Genomic DNA, 22,535 nt, shown 5'->3' with positions numbered 1-22,535 from the left:
TCCTTGCCTTGTTGCTGGTCTTAGGAGGAAAGTGTTCAATATTTAATCTTGAAGTATAAAGTTAGCTATAGGATTTCTGGTAGGTGTCCTTTATCAGGTTGAGAAAATTATTCTCCCTAGTTTGCTGAGTATTTTTATCAGCAGTGGGTGCTAAATACTGTCAAATGTTTTTCTGCTTCTATGGAGATGATCATCTGGTTTTTCTCTTGTATTCTGTTAATGAACAATCTTGAATGTTAAACCAACCTTGCATTCTTTTGATAAACCTCTTTGGTTGTGATGTTTATTCTTTTAAAATATTTCTAAAGGGATGAGGGGCACATTTATATGGTGACTGACAAATAATAATGTACAACTGGAATCTCACAGTGTTATAAACTATTATGACATCAATAAAAAAATTTTTTTAATAAATAAAAATAAATAAAAAATTTTTAGATTTTATTTGAGCATATTTAAGAGATTTTAGTGTCTAGTTACATGAGGGATATGGGTCTTTAGGTTTGTTTTCTTATAATGTTTTCATCTGGTTTTGGTATCAAAAACTTAAAATGGTCTCCTAAAATGAGACCTCATTTTGTAGAATCAGTATTATTTCTTTCTGAAATGTTTGGTAGAACTTACCAGTGTAGCCCTCTGAGCTTAGAGATTTTAACTAGGAATTCAACTAATGTAATAGATATGAGCCTATATAGGTTAACTATTTCTTCTTGAATGAGCTTTGGGAGTTGTCTTTAAAGGAATTTTACCAATTCCACTAAGTTGTTGAATTTGTTGGCTAAGGTTGTTTAGGATATTCTCTTAGTATCCTTTCATTGTCTGTAGGACCTGTAGAGATAATTCCTCTTTCATTCTTAATATCGATGATTTATACCCTCATTATTTATTTTATCTTGATCATTCTAGATATGAGTTTATAATTTGTGCATTTTGTTGATCTTTTCAAGGAACCCACCTTTAGCTTGATTATTTTTCTCCATGTCTCTTTTAAATTTTGTTGATTTCTGCTCCTTCTTTCTTTCCTTCTACTTCTTTTGGGTTTACTTTGGTCTTTTTTTTTTAGCTTCTTGAAGTGGAATCACATATCTTACACATATTTTATTAAATTTATCTCCTCAAATGTTTCATGTTTTTGGATGCTATTATAAATGATAGTTTTTAAAGATTTTCATTTCTAATTTTTAGCTAGTACATAGAAATAGAGGGTTTTTTTGCATACTGAACTTACATGTTCAACTTAGCTAAAGTCACTTAGTAGTTTATTTTTTTAACTTTTTTTTTTTTTTTTGTGAGGAAGACCAGCCCTGAGCTAACATCCGATGCCAAGCCGCCTCTTTTTGCTGAGGAAAATTGGTTTGGGCTAACATCCATGCCCATCTTCCTCTACTTTATATGGGATGCTGCCACAGCAGCATGGCTTGACAAACGGTGTGTCAGTGCACGCCCGGGGTCCAAACCTGCAAACCCTGGGCCACCAAAGTGGAGCTCACGCACTTAACAGCTACGCCACCCGGCCGGCCCCCTAAAGTCACTTAGTAGTTTTAATAACCTTTTTCCCCGTGATTTTGTCATCTGCAAATAAAGATGGTTTTACTTACTCCTTTCCAACACGTATGCCTTTCATTTGTTTTTCCCACCTTATTGTCTAGGGCCTCCAGTGTAATATTGAATAGAAGTGGTGAGAGTGGATCTTGCCCTGTTCTTTATTTTAGGGGGAAAGAGTTCAGTCATTCATCATTACTTATAGTGTTAACTGTACATTTTTCATAGATCCCTTTATCAGCTTGAGGAAATTTCCTTCTTTTTCTTGTTTTCTAAATTTTTTTTTTTTTTTGAGGAAGATTGGCCTTAAGCTGACATCTGTTGCCAATCTCCCTCTTTTTGCTTGAGGAAGATTGTCCCTGAGTGAACATCTGTGCCCATCTTCCTCTACTTTGTATATGGGACACCGCCACAGCATGGATTGATGAGCAGTGTGTAGGTCCATGACCAGGATCCGAACCCTTAAATTCCAGGCTGCCGAAGCAGAGCACACAAACTTAACCACTACGCCACTGGGCTGGCCCTTCTTGTTTTCTAAATTTTAAATTTATCATGAATGTGTGTTGAATTTTGTCAAATGATTTTCTGCATTTGCTGAGATAATCATAGGTTATTTTTCCTTTGTTCTGTTAATATATTGAATTGCATTTATTGAATTTTGAATGTTAAACCAAACTTGCATTCCTAGGTTGAACCCCACTTGGTCCTAAATGGATTATCTTTTTCATCTATCTATCTATCTATCTATCTATCTATCTATCTATCTATCTATCTTCCTGAGTTTTATTTGCTGTTACTTTTTAAAGGAGTTTTACATCTGTGATCACAAGGGAAATTGTTCAGTAGTTGTCTTTTTTTGTAGTGCCTTTGTTTGGTTTTGTGATGGAATAAATGTATTGGGCCCTATTTCCTCCTCCATTTTCTGAAAGAGTTTTTGTCAGATTGTATTCTTTTTTTTCCTTAAATTTTGGATAGATTTCATCCAGGCCTCAAGTTTTCTTTGTGGGAAGATTTAAGAATTTAGTTTTCTAAAACTTTTCATATTTTTGTGTCCTGAGTCAATTTTAGTAATTTGTGTTTTGCAAAGTATTGATTTTTTTTCTAAGTTATCAAGTTCAGGGATATAGTTTCTCTTTATATTGCATCATCATCCTTTTCATTATTGTAAGATCTATAATGATGTCTCTCCTTTCACTAATGAGATTTGTACCTTGTCTCTTTTTTCTTGATCAGTCTAGCTAGTGTTTTATCGACTTTTATTGACTTTTTCAAATATATAGATTTTGCTTTCATTGATTTTCTCTATTCTTTTTTCTGTTTTTCCTTTTATTGATTTTTATTCTTAACTTCATTATTTTCTTCCTTCTACTTACTTGGGATATACTCTGCTGTTTTTTTTTCTAATTTCTTAAGGTAGAAGCTAAGGTAATTGATTTTGGACTTTTTTCTCTTCTGATATTAGCATTTAGACCTACAAATTTCCCTCTAAGCACTGCTTTAGGTGTACCACGTATTTTTTAAACTTTTTATTTTGAAATAATTGTAGACTCACAGGAAGTTGCAAAAATAACATAAAAAATCTTGAGTGCTCTTCAGCCACTTTCCCCCAGTGCAGCATCTTAGATAACTGTAGTACAATACCAAATTCAGGGAATTGACATTATATATTGACATTGATATACTGTTAACTAGAACACAGGCATTCTTCAGCTTTCATCATATTTTTAACCTGCATATTTCTGTGTGTGTGTGTGTGTGTGTGTGTGTGTGTGTGTACAGTTCTGTGCAGTTTTGTTCCAGGTATAGATTTGTGTAACCACCTCCAGAACAGTCAAGATACAAAATTGTTTCATCACCACAAAAGAACTGCTTGTGCTGCCTCTTTGTATTCACACCTGTTCTCCATCCCACCCTGTCCCTAACCCTTGAAAACTACTAATCTGCTCTCCATCTCGCTAGGTTTGTCATTTGGGGAACACTGTATAAGTGGAATCATATAGTATGCAGCCTTTGGGGATTAGCTTTTTTCCCCTAAACGTGATGTTCTTGAGGTACGTCTAGGTTGCTGCCTGCGCCAATAGTCCATTCCTTTGTATTGCTGAGTAGTATTCCCTTGTATGGATGTACCAGAGTTTGTTCAAACACTCACTTATTGAAGGGCATTTGGATGGCTTCCAGTATTGCTAATAAGAGTAAAGCTGCTATTAACATTCATGTACAGGGTTTTCTGTGAGCATACAATTTTATTCTCTGGGACAAATGCCCAAGAGTACAACTTCTGGGTCATGTGGTGGTTGCAAATTTAACTAGAAACTACCAAATGGGGCCGGCCCCATGGCTTAGCGGTTAAGTGCACGCGCTCCGCTGCTGGCAGCCCAGGTTCGGATCCCTGGCACGCACCGCTTCTCCCGCCATGCTGGGGCCGCGTCCCACGTACAGCAACTGGAAGAATGTGCAGCTATGACATACAACTATCTACTGGGGCTTTGGGGGGAAAAAATAAATAAATAAAATCTTTAAAAAAAAAAAAAAAAAAAAGAAACTACCAAATGATTTTCCAGATTGACTGTATTATTTCCCATTGCCCCTTGAAATTTATGACCATCCCACATATTTTGCTCTCTTGCATGTTCATTTTCAGTCAGTTTAAAATAGTTTCTAAAATTCTTTCTGATGTCTTCTTTGCCCCATGAGTCTCTTAAAAATATGGTGTTTTATTTACAAATATTTAGGGTTTTTATAGATACCTCTCTGTTGCTGATTTCTAATTTAATTTTTTGTAGTCAGACAATATTTTGTATGATTTTAAACTTTTCCATGTTTACTTGAAATTAGTTTTGTATTCTTCAGTTATTGGCTAGAGTGTTCTAAAAGTTTCAGTTAGGACAAATTGATTGATGGTATTATTCAGGTCTTCTTTTCTCTTACTGATTTCCTGTCTACATGATTTATCTAGTTCAGAGAAAGCAGTGTTGTCTTATTTCTACTTTTAATTCTGTCAGTTATTTTGTGCACACACATGTAGGATTGGTATGTCTTTTTAATAGATTGACATTTTTATCATAATCAAATGTCTTTATCTCTGGTTAGTGTTTGCATGGTTTATCTTTTTCCATTCTTTTTTTTTTAACCTTTTTTTGTCTTTATATTTAAAGTAGGTTTTATTGTAGACAGCATGTTGTTAGGTTATGCTTTTACCCTGTCTTTGCTTTTTAATTGGAATGTTTTGACCATTTCCATTTATTATAATTATTAATACACTTGGGTTTACATCTACTGTCTCACTACTGGTTTTTTTATTGTTCTATTCTTTGTTCCTCTCTCTTTTTTTATTAGTTCTGTGTTTTTTACCATTCCATTTTATCTCCATCACTGGCAACATCACTGGATGGTCCCTATCTACTTTAGTAGGAGAGGTTATTGTTTTGTTATTGTTTTGGTGATTACTCACCTGGTATCAGGTCACTAAGCCTTGTTTCCCAGTCTTTTATCTCTCTGTACTTGAATTTAGGTATTTCTGTTTTTGTGCTGTCCACTTCCTTTGCTTCTGCACATCTAATCCTCTGTTGGTCTCATTTATTGAATTTTTCATTTCCAACGTATATATATTTACATCACCTCTAGAAGTTCCATCTGGTTCTTTTTTATACCTTTTGTTTATCTCCTACTATATTCATGTTGTCTTTTAAATACTTGTAGATATTTATAACAGTTGTCTTAAAATCCTTATTTGGACAGTTCATGGTATCTGCCTTTCAGGATCTTTTCCTATTGACTACGTTTTTCCCTTGTTTTTGGTCTTATTTTCTTTCTTCTTTGTAGGTCCAGTAACTTTTAATTGGATGGTAGACATTGTTACTATGATAGTTAATGTCTGGGTTTTGTATTTTTTCTTTAAAGAGTGTTGGACTTTGTTCTTTCAGGAAGATGAGCTTGGTATTTTTCAAGGTTTTATTTTAAGCTTTTTAGGTTAGATGCAGAGTATCTTTTACTCTAGGGCTTATTTAGCCCCACTATTGAGGTGCCACTCTTATGCTGTCTTTATTTATTGCCTTGGTGGTTCAACTGGGACTCTCTGCTCTAACTGGTCAAAACTCTAAATGTCTCCCAATCCAAAGGGTTGGGAGACATTTAGCAATGGATATTGTTCAACTTGTCAGTTGACCCATTGGTCAGTTTTTGCCTCGCCTCATTGAGTTGCATGTGTTGCTTAGAATTTGTCAACAGATGAAAGGGACCCCCACGCAGATTTTTGGAGCTCTTTTTATATAGCTCTCTTCTCTTCAGAGCCTTCTACATATCTCCTCTCCACAATCTCCAGCTGCCTTAGCCTCCCTGAGCTCTGATATATTTTACCTACTCAATATGCCATGCTGTTCTGATTGGGTTCCCTCTCCTTGCCATGCAGTCTGGAAAGGGGTTTCATTAAGAAAGGGCAAATAATAGGGCTTATCCTTATCACAGTCTTATGCAGCCTGTTGTCCAGTGTCTGAAATCAGTTTCATATACATTTTTTTCCCGAGTTTTCTGGTTCACAGCAAGAGGATGTCATACTCTGGTTACTTCGTAATGAGCTGAGGCAAAAGTCTCCTCTCTCTGTTTTTTGTTTCATTTCTTATTTTTTAAAAATTGTGGTGAAATATGCATGATGTAAAATTTATGATCCTGTTTTTAAGTGTACAGGTCAGTGATATTAAGTGCATTCACATTGTTGTACAACCATCACCACCATCCATCTCTAGAACTCTTTTCATCTTGCAGAACTGAAACTTTGTACCCATTAAACAATAATTCTACACTCTCCTCTCATCCCCAACCCCCAGAAACCACCACTCTGCTTTCTGTCTGTATGAATTTGACTACTCTAGGTACTTCATGCAAGTGGAATCAACCATGATCTGTCCTTTTGTGACTGGCTTATTTCATTGCCTTTTTTTTAAAGTATGTCATTTGGTCTGTGCTTGTAATGTTAGGATGATGGTTTGCAATACTCAGAATGTTTAAGCCAACAAGCTGCTATGGTGAAGAGTGGGAGGGATATGCATTGGTGTTTTCTGTTTATTTTCTTTGTTGGGGAATGACTTTTGTGTGTTTTTATTCCATAGCATGACATGCATTTAACCTCCTCTAAGACATTTTATAAATATTAGTGATGGAGAATTAAACTATAGCACTGCCCACTCATATTCTTTTGCCTTAAAGGACCTTGTTAACTGAACTGAGTAATTCTCCATCTCTCTTAAGAGTTAAGCTGAGGTCTTTCCCTGCCAGTGATGCCATCAGAACTGCCTAAGTTTCATTAAAATTTAATATCCTCCTAATTATGCAAGGTCTACAGGACCTTATTTTTAAACAGCTTTCACGTGAAGAGCTTCATAGATTCTCATGATAGTGCTTTTCAAGACATAGTGTCACCTCCTTGGAGAATTCTGTCCTGATTTCCTATCCAGTGGAGAATTTGCCATTCCATTGTGGTATTTAATATATTTGTCTATGATGTCCTCTTAAAATTCAGTCTACTTACTACCTTTATGTCTTTCCCTACAAGTCCTATTCCCCTTATATTTCCTTATTTTGCTGTGTCTGACCCAAAGTAGATCTTCAGTAAAGATTAATGTAAGGAAGAAAAGGCGTCATTATCCTCAGTTATAGGTGAAGTTAGTGAATCGTCTAAGTCTTAGGTCTACATTTATTGTCTCTAATTCCTTTGTATCCTTTGTTGAACTCACTACATCTGAATTTCCCCTATTACTCCACAGCAACAGCTTTGTCACAATCACCAAAGGCCTCTTCGACTTTGCTAAATCCACTGATTTAGTCTCAGTCTTCATATTACTTGACCTATCAGCTGCATCTGAATCTAGGTCATTGCTTTCTCCTCCTTAGGACACTTTCTTTACTTGGTTTATAGGATACACCTCTATCCTAGCTTTTCTCCTAGCTTTCTGTTGCATCATTTCAAGATCTCTGCTGGCTCCTTCCCATATCCCAATCCTTGTTGGAGAGCCCAGGGTTACATCCTTGGTACTCTTCTCTTTCTGCCTCATCCCTCAGTGATCTCACGTGGTTTCATGGCTTTAAATACCACCTATGTCCTGAAGAACCTTAAATATATCTTTGTAGCCTGAACCCCAGCCCCTAAACTCCAGGCTTGTGTTCATCTGCCTACCTAACGCTGCCATGTGGCTGTGTGATGGGCACCTCTTACTTCACACTTGAAAGTCAACTCTATTATCGTTCTTTTACCATAACCAGCTCCTTCCTCAGCTTTCTCTAATTTAGTTGATGGCAACTCCATTCTTCTACTTGTCAGGCTAAAACCCTGGTAATCATCTGTGACTCCTTTCTTTCTCTCATATCCTGTGTGTAATATACTCAGAAATTCACTCTGCACTTTCTTCACAATATATATTCAGGATCTAACAACTTCTTACCAGCTCCACTGCTATCACCCTGGCCCCAAGCTACCATTATCTTTCCCCTGGATCATTTCATTACCCTTTTAACAGGTCTCCTTGCTTCAACGTTTGCCTAATTACAGGTGATTATTCCCACAGTAGTCAGAATGATCTTTCTAAAAATTTAGATTAACTTCTGCTTCTGGGAAGATGGAGTTGATATAATTTTCCCTATTCTTCCCACTAAGTACAATGAAAGACCCTGGACATTATGTATAAAATAAACATAGCCTCTGGAAGATGGCAAGAAGAGGACAGATCCGCTAGGGACTTTGGGACACAAGGAATGACATGGTAATGAAGTCCTTGAGTGTTCTTTTTGACTTATATCACAGACTTGAACCTGAGAAGCTGGCCTCCCATAAATACCAATGGCAGAGAAAAAAGAAATGCAGCAGAAGCCTGCTCTCTCTAGTGAAAAGATCAGGAAATAGAGAGCCTAGCAAGACAAAACTTTTAGACAATAACTGTTCTACTGCAGACAAACAGCACAGAAATTTTTAGCCTTTTTTTCCTTCAAGTACTTTTTCAGCTCAGCTCTTATTCTCCTCTTTGTCTGGAACTCTCATGACATGATTGTTAGCTCTTTTGTCATACTACCACAGACTTCTAAGCTTCTGTTTATTTTTATGTTTATTCTCTCTCTGTTGTTCAGAGTGTGTAATTTTGATGATTCTGTCTTCCATTCTACTGATTCTTTCCTCTGACCCGTCCTGTCCACTATGGAGCCATCCATTGAGTTTTTTATTTCGTTTATTTTATTTTCCAGAAGATAGAAGGGGAGAGAATACTTTCCAGTTCATTTTATAAAGTTAGTTTTAACCTGATATTAAAGCCAGAAAAAGTCATTAAACCAACAACTTTCATGAATATAGATGCAAAAATCCTTATCCAAATATTAGCAAACAGAATTCAGCAATATATACAAAGAATTGTGTACCACAAACAACTAAAGTTTCTTCCAGGGATGCAAGCCCGGTTCAATATTTGAAAATCAATTAGTGTGATACACTATATGAAGAGGATAAAGAAGAAAAATCCAAGTGATCATATCACTCAGTGTCATGAAGCATGTGACAAAATCCGGCATCTGATCAAAAACTCTCAGAAAATTAGGAATAGAGGAGAATTTACTCAACTTGATAAAGAGCATCTACATAACCTACGGCTGACGTTATACTTCATAATGAAAGACTGAATGATTTTTCTTCAGATCAGGAGCAGGACAAGGATGGCTGTTCTTCTTCCACATGGTGCTGGAAGTCCTAGGCTGTGTGTGCACTAAGACCAGAGAATGCTTACAAATCAGAAAGGATGGAATAAAATTGTCCTTAACTGCAAATGATATGATTATCTATGTAGAAAATCCCAAGAAATCTACAAAAAACAAAAAACACACAGACTTCTAGAATTAATAAGTGAGTTCAGTAAGGTTGTGCAATATAAGATAAACAAAAATCAGTTTTATTTTTTAAACTATCAATGAACATGTAGATGCCAGTCTTAAAAATACAATACAATCTCTGAAAAATAACAAACACATAGGTATAAATCTAATGAGACATTTATAGGACTTTTATGCTGAAAACTACAAAATCCTGATGAAAGTATAGCTAAATAAGTGGAGAGACATACCATGGTCATGTGTTGGAAAATCAAACGTAGTAATGATGTAAATTCTCCCCAAATTGTTATGCAGGTTTAATGTAATTTCTATTAAAATCATAGCAAAACTTTTTGTAGATATGTACATAAGGTGATTCTAAAATAAGTAAGAAAACAAAGGAACTAGAATAGCTATAACAATGTCGAAAAGGAAGAATAAAGTGAGAAGAATCAGTCTGCTCAATTTCAAGACTTATTTTATAGCCACAGTAATCAAGACTATGTGGTATTGTTGGAAGGATAGACACAAAGATCAGTGGACCAGTATGGGGAACCCAGTATAGAAAATAGTATAGAGAACCACAGAAATGTGCCCAAATGATTTTTGAGAAATTTGTTTCTCAAATGATTTTGAGAATTGCAAAGGCAATTCAATGGAGGAAGTATAGGCTTTCCAACAAATGGTGCTGGAGCAATCAAACATCCAGAAGAAAAAATGAACCTCAATCTAAATCTCACACCTTATTAAAAAAATTAACTCAGAATGGATCACAAATACACATCTAAATTGGAAAACTATAAAACTAAGGAGAAAAGAGGAGAAATGTTTGCATTTTATGGCAAGAGCTGGGCAAAGAGTTCTTGGATTTGACACCAAACATCATCTATAATAGTAAAATTGAAAAATTGGACTTCATCAAAATTAAAAAGTGTTTCTCTGCAAAAGAACCTGTTAGAAGGATGGAAAGACTAGCTGCAGACTGGCAGCAGTATTTGCAAATCACATATTGAGAACAGACTGGTAATGGAATATATGAAGAACTATTAAAACTCAACGGTAAGAGTAAATAATTCAACTAGGAACTGGACAAAAGCTATCAAGAGACATTTCACCAAAGAGGAGATACAGGTGGCAGATAAGCAGGTGAAAAGATGTTCAATGTCATTAGTCATTCAGGAAATGTAAATGAAAATCACATGAGATATCACTACACACCTATCAGGATAGCTGAGGTAAGAGAAGAGTGATAATAGCAAATGGTGGTGAGGATGTGGAGGACCTGCATCTCCTGTACATTGCTGGTGGGAATGTAAAATGGTACAGCCACTCTGGAAGACAGTTTGGCAGGGTCTTTTAAAACTAAACTTGTAACTACCATACAACCCAGCAATATCAACTCCTGGGCATTTATCTCAGAGAAATGAAAACTATGTTCACATCAGGTTGGCCAGGGATAGAGATGAACTTTCAATTTTAACAGATGAGGGGTCACCAATGGGTAGGTATTCAAGAATATATGTGGATTTCATGAGATTTCAGAGAGCTGAAATGTATCTTCAGATGATGTGATTCATCTGTTGTAGTGGGAGATGATCCCCTTTGTGGAAACTGAAGGGAAAGGTGAGAATTTGTGAGACTTAAGGTATGGGTGAGGCCTGAACATTTATGAATCATGGAAGAACGATTGAATTATCAAGATATAGTAGGATAGGAGATATGTACAAAAAGGCATTGGGAGATTTAGGACACTCCAATTAGACCAGGTCAGTATCCTAAATCCTGTGCTGTGACAGATGCAGCTATGGGAAAGGGAGATTCTGGAGTCACCTGGGATTGGGGTCTCAATCAGAAGATGTGGTGAAAGTCAGGTGGCATGAGATCTGTTTGTTTGGATACAAATATGTTGAAACTGAGGGAAAGTGAGGGCTGATGTTGGGGAAGGTGGTCACTGTACTGGAGGTTCCCACAGTGAGAGGACCTGGGCATGGTAACTTTGTGAACAGGCTGAAAGGAGAAGGGTTATGAGAAGAGGAAGAGGTCTCTGGTCATTGACCTGAGAGGTGACATAATCCAGATAAAACTTGGGCAGTGTCTAGGTAAAACTCCTCAGGATGAGCACATTTAATTATTTGAGATTCAGAGACAGGCAGAGCTAAAATTTCAGCTCTGACATTTTGTAGCCATGTGATTTTGTCTTATCATGAAGCTTTTTGAGCCAGTTGATGTCATGTGTAAATAGGTAACTAACTCATAATCAGTAGCGTTATTATGGGGACTAAAGAAGCAAATCTATGTAATTGCAGTTGCTGAGTTTCAATTTATTTATCAGATAATATTTTCTCTACTCCAGACCTCAAGCTCAAAGAGTTGTGATCCTAACGTCGTTCATGACATGTTGTCGTAATTTGTCGCTGCCATACACTTATTAACAGTGTTTGGGTAATACTTGACAGTTGGAGGATGCCTCCATAGACGTCAATTATGACATGAAGAGATGCTCCTGTTGATGACAAGTACTAGGGCAGAGCTCCAGCTGCCATTTCACTACAGTATCTGAAATGCTCAACTAAATTCCTTCACTCTATGACTTATGAGCCTTCCTGCCCTGTGGGGAACATGGGACACAAGAGTAACATTATCGTGTATGTACTATGGCTTCTGTCCTGTGCCATGGAATTTTAGTGCTATATTTACATGATGACAGTCATTGAACCCTCCAGCAAGAGATGAATCTTTGAATCATTGCACGCTACCATTCAACAGTCTCCAAAGTAGCCTGGTCAGATATCCAAGGATGTGGAGGATAGAGCCAGGGTTCCACTGATATTGCCTGAATCCCCATGTGGAGGAGCCACGATGATTAAGGGCAAGTGTATGCAGAGGGTGGGGACGGAGTACAGAGGGAGTGTGTGGGCCACTAGGGGCTAGTGTAGGTATTGACGAAGAAATGCTAATGCACCTAACCAAGAAATACGACATCAGAAATCCTATAATGGTGCCTTTGGCTGTGAATACAAGAATCTCCATGTAACATTAGTCAGGTTCTTCTAGGATTTGACATCAGGGAAGGAATTAAATAATACCTCTGCCAGGCCTAATGAAAGCATAAAACTCTCTGACTTTCAATTTATTATCTGTAAAATGAGAATATTAGTATCTTCCTTATGACCAACAGTAGCGCAAGGAAAAGAGACCCTAGGAAAAGAGACTGCTTCACCTGTCTGTCTTAGATCATTCTTCATGCAAGTGTGGTTTGAGCCCGGGGATTCCCTGCCGTGTGAAGGTTTAGGATTTCATGACCAGTGTATGTACAAGTGGCGGAAAAGACTGGAGTCTCTTGGCTTTTTTTTCTTTCCTCAGCTTTGTCTGCTTAGTTATCAGATTGTCCTTTGGTGAGAATACTGAGGAAGAAGGGGCAGCTGAGCTCTTGAGAATGCAACCACAGGTGAGTAGAAACTGGCACTTACTCCTGAACTGACACTTCTGTTATCAGCAGATGGGTAGGTTTCTCCTCTTGGCCTGGATCTTCTAAGTGCACCCAGGAAATATTGGTGTGTTATGTTTCGCTAGGATTCTGGAAGGCTTATGGCAGGTCAAGGACTGATAAATAATCTCCTTCCTACATTGACACTGACTTAATCAATTTTCCATTAAGGATATCCTTGCAGAGAAGAGATGTGAGTGCTTGTTGTTATTTCAGATTCACCCATAGCCTTGGTGGAGAAGTAACTCACTCATTATCCATGTAGTGGCTACAGTGGCTTTAGGCATAAGTAAAGGTTATAATCCAGTAGGCGGGAGATATTTCATCAAGTGAGTTCAATCAATCCAGTGTTACAGGTGTTGGGGTGGAGGCTGTGCAGCATTGAGGTGGTGGGTTAAAGAGAGGATTGGACCAGAGAGAGTAATGAGGGTTCATTTCCACCAATTTTAAATTTATTAGAGTTTTATTTAAAATACTTGAACATTTTTATAACTTAAAAAAAGGATAACTAAAATTCTGCTTACCCTGCTTCCCAAAACCCAGTTTGTCTCTTTGTAATTAACTTCTGATCAAATTTGAAAACTGAACACAACGTGTGGAGAGTATTTTCTTAATTTTTGCAGTGTGTTGAGGTGAAGGAGTATAGTAAACAGAATAAAACTTCAGATTCTGTGGCCATTTTGGGGGTAGTAGCGTGACCATATACATTTGAGAGGCTTCTGTTACATGTTAGCAGATTGATGGGATTAAACTACAAGACAGACAATGATAACTGATCTCTGGAGGTCCCACAGAAAATTTACAATGGAAACCTCACTGTGAGATGGGTCAGGTTAGGGCTGTCCTTCTGTATAGAATTATCAGGGGCCCTTGTGTTGTGTTTCTGGACCATCTGTCTTTTACCTCGTAGTGAACACAGGAAATGTGCAGAGATAAGGAGAGAGGCTGCACCTGCTGATCAATGTTTTCTAAGTCTATTCAGTTCTGCAGAATGGTCTGCATTGCTTCATCATTCTCCACCTTTAAATAATAACATGCTTATTGCTTATGGGTATTGAGTGTTTGATATAAAGGAAGTTCTTTGCAAATTAGCTCATTGGATCTGTCAACATTTGTAAAAGGTTGTTAAACCATTTCACAAAGGAGAAATGTGAGGTTCATATAGGGGAAATGTCTACACATGATCACAGTTATATGTCATGGGCAATGGTATTGCTTGCTTTGTGATGAATCTGTGACTTGAAATTGGTAAGAAGGAGAGTCTAGTTATGCATTCTTAAGTTCAAAACTAATAATAATATACTATATTATATATACCAGTCTGGAAGTGAGATTTACCACATTTTTGGGAAACGTCCAGTTTACTTCACATTGCACTTCATGTGATGTTATTTTATAGTGAAGCTAATATGTATTAAGGCTGTGTATGTACTGTATATTTCAATGTATTTATGCATGAACAACACATGCCAGATCAGCACAGGGAAACATTTGGCTGGAACCCCAAACAGGATTTGAGCTTTCTACACCTATAACCCCCTTTCCCCAGCACTATCATGTCAACTCTCCTCCCTGGACCTTGGTAGAGATGTCCCTGCCTGAACTAGAATGTCCATAATGTTTTAGGAATCAGTGACCTCCAAGGGTGCGGTTGTGGACTTCCCCCAGGAAGAGTAGGCCTTGTGGACACATCCCAGAGGAAGCAGTACAGAGAGGTGATGCCAGAAAACATCAGTCATCTCATCTCTGGGTGAGTCTAACACTGATTTATTTATTCAACAAGCATCCAGAACAGTGTCCACATATGCCTCTCCCCTCCCAGCCTCATTCGTATTCTTTCATAGCACTTACAACTAGGTGAAGGTAATCTGTCTCTTTATTGATTTACTGACATGTACTTTGTCCCTCCACTAGAATATAGTCTTCCTGGCCACAGTTTCATATCTTTGTTGCTGTTCTATCGCCAGCACCCAGAACAATGCTGAAAACTCAATGGATATTTTTTTTATCCATGAGATTAAATTAATGCAATGAGATTAAACATTTCCTAAGTAATTATTCTGTTCTAAGCACTAAGCCCAGAGTTTGAGACCAGAGTAGAAAAAATAGCAGGCAACGTAAACTTAGATTATTCTGCTGGAGCTTCTATTTATTGGATTATATTTGAAAATAAAATTTTATATGAAGAAATATTAACTGGAAACATTTCATTCCTCCATTGTTGAAAACACTGAGAATCTTTACTCTGTCTGTGAGCTTGCTCATGCACTCCACAACAAGATTTCCTCAGTGCTTTGGGCTTGGTGTCAGGGTGTTCTTCCTGCTCTGCTCAAGGACCTACAAGGTTTTCTTCAATGCTCACTCTGTTGTTCATTGATATCCTGTCCTGGACTTGAACAAAATGTATGGTTCTTAAAACAGAGTTCAAAATTCATGTAGCTTTTTCCTGTGAACAGGGTGGCAGCTCTGCAAATCAGATGTGATTTCCCATTGGAGCACAGAGAGGAGTTGTGGAGGGAAGAAAGAGGATTCTTCCAAGGCCTGAGGCTGGGTATGCTCCAGGCGTGCGTGTGCAATATGAGGAGAAATCTTTTCAGTGAGGGAACAGGACCCTTGGTAATGCCAACTGCAGATTTCCTTAAGTCGATCATCTTTTCAGAAAAGTATGAGAAGCCAGTGGGGAAAAAATTCTCAATGGTGTCATTATTTCTAGCATTTATCAATTTCTGTTTATTTAGAGTTTATGTCCTCTTTGGAGTGGAAGTTTCATGTTGTGAACTTTGCCATCGTCCCTTCCCTTTGATGATTTCTTCTCTCATAACCTTACCAAATCCCACCTTAATTTTCTCTTCAATCTTGAAAACATTTTGTAATTGACAGTGTCCTAAAACATGTTTCTACTCACTGGTGCATTCCTCCATTTCACATTCTTTCCCTGTGTAAGGGTCAATATTTGCCTTGTATGCTCTACATTTTGGTTCCCTAATGCCTCTCTAGAAATTTAATTTTTAATTTACTTTCGGCAGGAGAAGTGACCTTTAAAACCAAGAAATAATACCTATACCAGATATCTGCAAGAAGGACCCATCTGACTACACGGCAACAGTTAAGTTTCTTGGGTTGAACTCTGGTCCCCTACATTAGAGACCTGGGAATGGGATGGTTATTAGTACAGCACAATAACATGACTATAATTAGAGTTGGGAGTAAGGGCTGTCCCAGCAGAAAGTTTTGTATAGTTTGAATTTAGGCAAGATATTAACATGAGCTCATAACTATAACCTGAGTTCTTATAAAAGGACAGTTACAGGGCCGGCCCCGTGGCTTAGTGGTTAAGTGCATGCGCTCCGCTGCTGGTGGCCCGGGTTCGGATCCTGGGTGTGCACCGACGCACCGCTTCTCCGGCCATGCTGAGGCCACGTCCCACATACAGCAACTAGAAGGATGTGCAGCTATGACATACAACTATCTACTGGGGCTTTGGGGGAAAAATAAATAAATAAATAAATAAAATCTTTAAAAAAAAAAAAAAAAAGAACTTTACAATGATTTTTTTTGTTTTTTGTGAGGAAGATCAGCCCTGAGCTAACATCCATGCCAATCCTCCTCTGTTTGCTGAGGAAGATTGACCTGGGCTAACATCCGTGCCCATCTTCTTCCACTTTATGTGGGATGCTGCCACAGCATGGCCTGACAAGTGGTGCGTCAGTGAGCGCCCAGGATCCGAACCTGGGCCGCCAGCAGTGGAGCGTGCGCACTTAACTGCTATGCCACGGGGCTGGCCCCTATAATGATGTTTAGTAATCAAAATGTACAACACAAGAGAATATTCCCCATCATGTTTTCTGAGCCTGGAGCTCCACCATCCATTGTCCCATCTTGTGAAGACCATTCTGAGGGGCTGACTTTGAACATGGCTGGATGGTGGAGGATGGGCCATGGTGCAGGCCTGGATGGTATTCAGGTGAGGTCTGTTTTATGGAGACAGGAGGTCAATCCTTGGCCCCTAGGCACGTGTCTTTCTGGCCATGTGAGATCCAGGCCCTATTGTACTTGGGAGAGGTTGGAAATTCCAGACAGCTCCCACATTAGGACTGTGAGTGCTTTACTGAGAGATATGGAAGGGACTGAGTCTTTTGATGAGTAGATGGATCTCTTGTCAGGTTTCTTTACAAGTGCCTGGCATGTGAGAACAAGGTGTAGGACAGATTCCTTCTTGGTTGTGTGAACAAACTCTGCCTGCGGCTGCATGATGTGGGAGAGGATATCACACATTTAATATATATTAGGATTCTCTTGCTCTCAAGTGGAAAATGAAAATCAATCAATAAAAAGTCATGGAACATCTAAAATTTAATATATCAGTAAAAGAAATATAAACAATCATTTTCAATATCATGAGGTACTCAACCTCACTAGTGATCAGGGGAAAATAAATTACAATATCAACTTCATGCATTTTTTTACATCAGAGTGGAAAATATAAAGTTTCTTAATATTTGCTCTTGTTAATTAAGTGGAAACAAGCTCTTTCATACATTTTTCTACAGAGTAAACATAACTACTGCTGAATTTAAGGCACTTTGCTGGCAAATGAGTTTTGATGAGTGATTCGACAGTACTAATCACAATTTAAAAGATGCATGTTCTTGCATATAGAATTCTGCCTCTTGGTCTACTAAAATCACTTCCACATGCCCTACCAGCATGTTACTGGAAGATGTGCAAGTAGTTGTAAGAAACAAAAAAATGGATTCTGAAAATTACACAAATAAAGTGGAATCCCATTGGCTAGAGTGGACTTTTAAAAAAGTCTTCACACAGAAGGAGCATGGGAGGGCCAGCCCCATGGCTTAGCGGTTAAGTGCACGCGCTCCGCTACTGGCGGCCCGGGTTCGGATCCCGGGCGTGCACCGATACACCGCTTCTCCGGCCATGCTGAGGCCGCATCCCACATACAACAACTAGAAGATGTGCAACTATGACATACAACTATCTACTGGGGCTTTGGGGGAAGAAAAAAAGGAGGAGGATTGGCAATAGATGTTAGCTCAGAGCCGGTCTTCCTTGGCAAAAAGAGGAGGATTAGCATGGATGTTAGCTCAGGGCTGATCTTCCTCACAAAAAAAAAAAAGAAGGATCATGGGAGTGAAGCATATCAGAGTTCCCAGAAGAGATATAGAGCAGGGAATCAGGGGAGACTCACCCTCAGATAGTTGCAATATTCTGTCAGTTCCTTCCAGTTTTGCTACTGCCTCCCTTGGGATCTCCTGGAAAGTTCCTGGAGTAGAGCCTTCCTCCACTGCTTGTTTGTTCCTGCAGAACAAACCTTGTTAAGTGGACATGCTCTAATTTCCTCACTGGGATAAAATTTTCTGGGGTCCAGTCCAATGCAGTGTTTTTGAGCGAGGGTATATTGATACCCTGTGAACTTTGGCAGGACTGCCTTGTCTTAGATCCCATCTCAGATCCTTCCCTCAACTCCAGGCAGCCCAGCAGGGTTTCCATTAGCTACTTTCATTTAGACTCATTTGCTTTTCTGCCTGCCATATGCAAAGTTCTAAGATGTGCCCTGGACCCTCCCCCTTAGTGATTCTTTGGGAGCAGAATGAGCTCCTGAGTGTTGGCCCTGGAGGATATAGAACTCTTGTCTATTTCTCTCCACATTCTCTGTCCTTGCCTGGAGATGGCTGTGCATACTCTCCCATTAGACACACTCTCCCATTAGATTTCAGTGTTCATGGGTTGGTTACACTCTTCCATACTACTCACCTTTGTCTTTGTTCCCTCTTTCTTTTGGTCTTGTTAAAGGGGCCTGGACATTGGGGTTTCCTTATTTCCAGGTTCTCCTTCTCCTTATTTGATTCCAGGGACTGGGGCACTATAGCTCATCCCAGCAATTCATGGTGCACATCATGCTTCTTGCTGTGTGCCCAAATGCCCCACAGTCCTTGCACTTCACATGTGGGTGGACGAGGATGGTGGTCAGTGAGTCAGCAGAAATCACAGGCAGCTTTCAAAGGTGAATATAAAGACAGATTATGGGAGTTTGCTATGGATTTTGAGGAGGGAAATAGACACATGACCCATTATGTTCCAGGATATTTAAGATAATATGATTCTGACCACAGTCCTTGTGGGAGAGAAACAATAGGAGGAATGATTAGAAGGTCTAAGCATGAGAGTAATTAAACAGATTTCAAGAACTGGACAAACACCAGGCTGGGCATGACCCTAAATAGGAAGTGAGGTTGCTCTTCAGGGTCTCTGAATGAGCCAAGCTCGCTGGCAAGGAGTTCGCAACCCAGGCCAGCCTTGAATGGGAAAGGACAACTGAGTTATGGAAACAAATTTTCATGTTCAAACCCACTGTCTGAGTCTGTGTTATCCCCTAGTTCCCCTCAGATCCAAATCTCCATTTACCCTGGGATTTACCTCTTTTTGTGGGAGAACCCTCTGCCCCACTGGTCACCTCTGTCACTTCTACACATGCTGGGTTTTAGAGGGTCTGTGGCAGCTGATGCTATATGTAATGACCTGCCATCTGCCCACCTACTTGGAGCTTTACGTCAGTCTTCCTCAGCTATTGACTTTTGGGTTTCCTGAGTCACAAGAGTCCATAAAACTGCCAAAGTCTTTGTTAAGGGGCTTTCTCGACACTTAGACAACCCCCATGTCTGTGTTGATCCTCCTCGCCCTCAACTGTGCACCACTCTATAGGCATAAATGGAACAGGGGAGAGTTTGCACTTTTTCTGGTTTAGCTTCTTGCCTATAGCATTGCAGTACTTGATTAAAGGCTTTCATTTTTGACTTGTTTCTTTAATCGGCTATGCCTGGCAGCTCAGCTCTCTCACTCCTCGCTCAGCTGAGCTCCTTACAGGAGATACACAGGACCTGGAATAGGCCATGGGCACAGGAGATGGTGAAAAAAGTTACCTGACATAGGTTGTAGGTACAGGGGATGGAGACTCAAATGGGCTGGCGTAAGATGCAGGCACACTGAATGGAGACTTTTGAGAGCTGGCAAGGACTATAGGCAGAGAGATTAGAAAAACTTGACAACAGACATGAGCCATAGACACAAGGGATGGAAATACACAGGGGGATACATGGACTGTTGTGATACAAGGCGGTGACACTGGAGACCAATATGGGTTGCAGGCACATGTGATGGAGGCACTGGAGGCAGACTTGGACTGCAGGCACAGGGTTTGGAAACACACTTGTGTAGACATGGGATGCCAGCTAAATCAGTGCTTAGAGGGAAATTTATAGCTTTCAATAAGTAAATTAGAATAGAAGAAAGACTGATATCATTAATCTCAGCTTCCTTCCCAAGAATTAAAAAACAACTATCAAACTAGAAGAATATAAAAGTAAAGGAATAGTAAATATAAGAGCAGAAATCAATGACAAAGAAAAATACAACAGAAGCAAATCAACAAGGCTAAAAGTTGTGTTTTGTTGATATTAATAAAATTAATAAACCCCTAGCAAAACAGATATAAAAAAGAAAAGAAAAAGAGAAAAAATCAAATTGCCAATATCAGGAATCAAAACATGGGCATCCTCTACAGGACCCACAGACATTAACAACATACTAAGCGAATTTTACGAAATACTTAGGATAAAAATTTTACAGCACAGATCAAAATGGACCACATTTTTAAAAACAACTTATCAAAACTGACACACACATACATGAACATAAAATAGGAAAAATTCTATATCTATTAAAGTGGATCAATTATTAAAAAATCAAATCAAACAACAAATCATCAACAGCAACAAAAACCTTGCGAAGGAAAATTCATGATCCAGACTACTGAAAGGTTCCAAACATAAGGAGGAAAAGAAAAATCACCTAAATTTCCCAAATTCTCCCAAAAAGGAGGAAAAGAGGAAATATTTTCAATTTATGAGGCCAGGATAAAGTTGATGGCACAATTTGACCAGATCATTAGAAGAAAATAAAGTTATAGACTATCTCTTTCATAAACACAGATATACATATGCTAAGTAAAATATCATATGAACTCAGTTATACATGAAAACATAACACATCAGTACTAGGTGGGATACGCTAAAAAATACAAGGCTGATTTAGCACTCTAAAGTAAATCACGTAAATCACCCATTAGCAGAAAAATAAAAGAGAAAATCATATGATCATCTAGAATTAAGGTAAAAAATAATTTAATAAAATTCAATATCTATTCATGTAGAAAAAACTCTTAGCAAAATCATAAAAGTAGGCAACTTCTTTAATATGATTACGTTTGTTTAAAATGAAATATAGCAAACATCATACTTAATACAGAATTATTGAAAGTTTTTTCCCCTGGGATGAAAACCAGACACAGAAGCCTGCTATCACTAATTCTGTTTAACATGGCACTGGAAGGGGAGTCAGGGCATTAACACAATTGAAAAAAATATAAGGCATAAGGATCAACAAGGAAGAAATAAAACTGCCAGTATACATGGATGGCACTATTGCGTGAATGGGAAATTCACCAAAATCTACCAGTTATTACAACTAAAAGTGAATCTTAGTAAGGTTGCTAGATACAAGCTTGATATATAAAATTAATTTATTAATATATGTCAACAACCTAAAAATAAAAAATAAAATTAAAATACAAGGGCTAAAATAGGAGGAAATATCTACAATAGATACGAACCAATAAGGGGTTAATTTATAGACTATCTAAAAAATTCTTCAAATCAATAAGCAAACACAAAAGATCCAACAAAAAAGTCAGCAGAGAGTATAAAGAAATAGAAAAGTGCCGCTGCCAATACATATTTCGGAAACTGTAACTCAACTGAAGCGGGGAATTGCATCGTCCAAGTGACAGGATCCACACAGGCACCCTGGGGCAGGATCCCAAGTGGCGGGCACTACCAGGGGGAGGCAACAGCGCTCTTGATTCAGGGAACGTCCTGGTACCGAGGAGGGCGGGGAAGCTGGGGACCTCCCACGTGCAGCCACGTCCCTTACTCCCTCAACCAAGGCACAGGGGTCCCAAGTGATCCATCTTCCTCCCGCCCCCAAGTGCCAGGGAGGATTGTGACTGGCCGTGTCTAATCTCAGAACAAGTCTGGCCCCGCAGCCAACCTAGCACTCCAGCAGCGCCTCTGACTGGCTGCCTCCTCTCCCTTTCCCAGCCCAGGTCACTGCACGCATCCCTCTTATTGGTCACCTTCTCCCTGTTGGGTCACAGCCCAAGAATCCCCCATAATGTGGAGAGAAATGGGACATCTCTGTCAACCTGCAGATCTTAGGGGGAAAGCATTCATTTTTTTAAATAGTGGGGTGTTAACTGTAAGTGTTTTTGTAGATGCCCTTTACCACAATAGAGACATTCTCTTCTGTTCTCAGTGTACTTATTATAAGATTATTAGATGTTGATTTTTTCCTTATTCTTTTTCTGCATCTATTGAGAGACTCATACTGTTTGGTTTTCCTTCATAAAAGTAATATGGCAAATTACTTCTATTTTTAAAATATTAACTCAGCCTTTCATTCCTGGCATGATCTCACATTGTCTTGATATCTTACCATTTTTATGTCTTACTAGATATATTTGCTAATGTTTAAATAGATAATACATATAATCATATATTTTAAGTTAAAATTTTTTATGCTGAAATAATTG

General features: G+C 38.6%; 1 long non-coding RNA gene across 7 annotated transcripts in view; it reads left to right on the top strand.

The window, feature by feature from the left end:
• The window catches only part of LOC147915232 (uncharacterized), a 38,480-nt gene that overhangs the window by 1,573 nt on the left and 14,372 nt on the right, over positions 1 to 22,535 (top strand). For 6 of the 7 annotated variants that reach the window (XR_015554539.1, XR_015554536.1, XR_015554538.1 and 3 more), the window contains exons 2-5: positions 12,748 to 12,832; positions 14,498 to 14,621; positions 15,328 to 15,422; positions 15,898 to 15,976. This is a non-coding gene — a long non-coding RNA (uncharacterized LOC147915232). Of the gene's footprint in view, positions 1 to 12,747; positions 12,833 to 14,497; positions 14,622 to 15,327; positions 15,423 to 15,897; positions 15,977 to 16,170; positions 22,510 to 22,535 lie in introns of those variants that run through there. The other variant, XR_015554542.1, reaches the window with a different exon arrangement.

Source organism: Ceratotherium simum, chromosome 15 (assembly GCF_057802395.1).
Source record: "Ceratotherium simum simum isolate JZ-2026a chromosome 15, ASM5780239v1, whole genome shotgun sequence".
NCBI lineage: Eukaryota > Metazoa > Chordata > Mammalia > Perissodactyla > Rhinocerotidae > Ceratotherium > Ceratotherium simum.
The sequence above is the reverse complement of the archived record's forward strand: the minus strand, read 5'-3'. Positions and strand labels throughout refer to the sequence as shown.